The sequence below is a fragment of the Sinocyclocheilus anshuiensis genome, unplaced genomic scaffold, assembly GCF_001515605.1.
Source record: "Sinocyclocheilus anshuiensis isolate Anshui unplaced genomic scaffold, SAMN03320099.WGS_v1.1 scaffold660, whole genome shotgun sequence".
In the NCBI taxonomy this organism is placed as follows: domain Eukaryota; kingdom Metazoa; phylum Chordata; class Actinopteri; order Cypriniformes; family Cyprinidae; genus Sinocyclocheilus; species Sinocyclocheilus anshuiensis.
In genome coordinates this window covers 641003-644591 of record NW_015557099.1, presented here as the reverse complement: position 1 = coordinate 644591, position 3589 = coordinate 641003, and the positions used below count along the sequence as shown (strand labels likewise).

Sequence of the window (3589 nt, the reverse complement as noted above, 5' to 3'; positions counted from 1 at the left end):
ATCTATCTATCTATCTATCTATCTATCTATCTATCTATCTATCATTTAAACACTAAAGTCAAGTCACCATTATTTCTATAGTGCTTTATACAATGCAGATTTTTAAAGCAGCTTCACAGTAATACAATGGAAATATAAATAATTTGGCACATAGAAACTGTAAATAATAAAGTATTATAAATAAATAGTAGCTATTATTTACGACTCTATATGATCAAATAATTATGTAGTTTCATTTTCTACGTTCTTTTAATTGCTGTTCTTGCATATTAATGATAAAGGCGGAGAAACAAGCATCGAAGTGTCTGTAAAACGTGTAAAATGTTGAAGGGTGCACAATACAACAGCCACAAGTAAATGGATGCCTTGATGTTCATTTGTCAATAACAGTAATATGTGTGCTTAAAACTGAATTTATACAGTTTAGCAGCATTGTTTGCATCATTAAAAGACAGCTTTAATCTACGAATACATTTACCTCTTCGTCCAAATTTGCTCATGTGAGAATCCGAATGTATTTTTCCCATCTTAATTTTAAGCTTTAATAAGATACACCGCTGTTCCAGATGCGAAATTACATTCATTTATTTACCTGTTATCAACATAAAATGTTATCTGATAAAGTTGTGACCACGGGAGATTTGGAAGAGTCAGAGATTCACGGCGCGTTGAGCAGCGCCCTCTGGCGGTCGGAGAAAACGCTGCCACTTCCGATTCATTTTGAGAATCGGTTCTTTGTATGATAAACAGACTTAAAAATTATTAATTCAAGAGCCATTAAACAAAGCACGAATGTTTCAGAAATGAACTGAGCTCTGAAGAAAGACTATTTTCTTAGTGCATTGAAATTCCCACAAGGCCTACACATGGGTTTGATGGCACTGTCCAGGTGTTTATTGTAATTAGAGTAAAATCTTCCCATTTCCATTCATGTCTCCATTCTTTATTTTTCTCCCATCCTAATCTGTGACACATTAGATTAGATTAGAGGTGTGTGGACTATCAGGCTCACACAAAAACATGACTGGACAATAACACTGATCCTTTTGTGACACAAAGCTGAAACGTGGCAATCCAATTTACATATAGGAAAAAGTGTGAGCTGTTAACTATACATGCAATTCCACCCATTGTGTTTAATGATGGCCACTTCACCCAGGCTGTTCAAGAGATTTTCCTGAAGCATTCAACTTTAATGTACGAGGTTACTGTGTTAAGCACACGTTCTGTCAGTAACCTGGGCATGTCTTCAAGATTCATTTTTTTATTTGCCTTCACCAAACAGAACCAACCCAGCAAATGCTGCTTAGATGTATCTGTTAGTGTTCATGATGACAGTAATCTACAAGTCTACAATCAGTTTTCAAAGTTTGGCTTGACCAGATTGGCTCTTAAACTACTTCATAATTTGACACATTTGTACTGCTAGTGATTCACACTTCCAAGCAATCAACACATATTTTGCGATCTCCAAGTTCACCAAGAAAGAAATTCATTTCAGCTTTACCTGCGCTTTCTAAACAGAAATAAATGGGCTACCAGTGTTTGTTGTGTCTTCTTCTTATCCCTGAATTCTCTTTATCCAGCAATAGGTTTTATCAGTATATCATCAAATATAATATTTGTTAGTATTTGTATTTAATATTTAATGATGTATAGTGCAATATTTAAACAAATGTAACATACTGTTGTGTGATTTTTCTAATATAGGCCTAAACATTTTATTTATTTTTTTTTCAAGTTTTCCATATCTGTGGTAGTGAAGGACAGAGCAGGATTGAACTGCAGTGGTGTGAAGGTCGTGAGGGTATTCCTTTGACTTCCTGTAAGTTTCTTTCAATGCATAAAAAGCACATTAATGGCAATATCTATAAGACATTTCTATTGAACTACTGATTCAAATGTATTTAGATAACAGTATCGTACTTTTCCGACAGTTTTTCCATCCAGAATGTGTCCATCTTTGAGAACCAAGGGTCTGATGGTTTCGTGGTATCTGTTCAAGCCAATCCAAACATTTCCTCAGTATTCTACATGTCTGTGAGATCATATCCACCTTCCACAACAGGACAAGGTAAGGAGAAGATCTGTCTCCCTCTTGTGACTGAAATGTCAAACACATCTTAAGACACTTGTGACCTGCTAACAACACACTTTTTTCATTCTTTTTGGTTTAATGGTTAGATGATGGTGTTGTCAGGACAGCATATAATCTGGATTTGGAAACGGAGAGATCATTAACCCAGACTGTCCACTTGGTCTGAGCCTTTAGTGCAGGGGTCACCAGACACGGTCCTGGAGGGAAGGCCGGTTAGATGCCCATCGTGGAACATCGTAGGTGTGGTGAACGCAGTTGATCGAGACTGGCCCTTTAAATCCCTCCAGCTGCTCATCTCAGACATCTCCGGAGGAGACTCGGGTTTCACCATCGATCCAGTCAGAGGTGAGATCATTGGATAATTCCAACTTAAATGCTCATAAATGGTCCATTATACTCAAAACATAATTTTAAACGATTATTTCAATTGCCCACCACAGTAATTACCTTTTCAAGTTACATCATTCCTGTTTTCTCAGAACCCAGAACTAGATTAGGAGGAAAAGCAGGATTTTGACCAGGATGTGGACAGAACTAACCAACAGACTGACCTCACTGTACAAGTTCAGGTCAGGCATGTTATGCTACTAAACTAAGATAAGCATTTAGATAAAACTAACTTATTAATGCTTGAAGCTTTAAAGCAGTGATGGGCAAACTTGGCCCTTCCAGGCCACTTTCCTGCAGAGATTTGATCCAACCCTGATAAAACTCACCTGCCTGTAGCTTTCTAGTAGTCTTGAAGACAATGATTAGCTGGTTCAGGTGTGTTTGATTAGGGTTGGAGCTAAACTCTGAAGGAAAGTGATCTGGAAGGGCCAAGTTTGCCCACCCCTGCTTTAAAGTGTAAGCCACTGTTTAACAACTGGGGCCCCGATTTTACACCAGATATAAAGTTAATAAAAATGTCCATAAAACATGTATTACAAATTGCTATTGTACTGGAGTAAACAAAAAATTATTAATTTATTACAAAATTGTATTGTACAAAAGTAAACAAAAATTTCCTTCAAACATTTTTGAAATATTTTTGCATTTACTACAAAATTGTAATGCATAAAAGTAAAATGTCAAACATTAAAACATTTTTGAATGTAGAAAAATACATTGTACAAAATAAACAAAATGCCTATAACATTTTTGAAATGTATCAAAATGTGCATTGCACCATTTCATTATATACAAGTAAACAAACATATCCTTAAAATGTCCTTTTTAATTTAATAAAATTATGAACTTCATAAGCAAAATAATATGAACATTTAAATGATAGGCATTGACAATTTTGTAAATACATAAACCACAGCAAAAGTTAAATACAAGAAATAAACACTGGGCTAAATAGTGTATTAGCCATATATGAAAAAAATATTAGTTTGATTGGACAAGACTTTTAAATGTTAATGCCTATTTATTTTGCTGCATAATTATATTACACTGCATTTTGTATTGTCACGACCCATCGGTTGAGAGTCAATGCCTTAAATCACT

At 35.2% G+C, this 3589-nt stretch overlaps 1 long non-coding RNA gene across 1 annotated transcript in view; it reads left to right on the top strand.

The window, feature by feature from the left end:
* Positions 1–2412: 2412 nt before the first annotated feature.
* LOC107677495 (uncharacterized) overlaps positions 2413–3589 on the top strand; it is a 1644-nt gene continuing 467 nt past the window's right edge. Inside the window, exons 1-2 of the long non-coding RNA XR_001632847.1 lie at positions 2413–2443; positions 2578–2667. This is a non-coding gene — a long non-coding RNA (uncharacterized LOC107677495). The remainder of the gene's footprint in view (positions 2444–2577; positions 2668–3589) is intronic.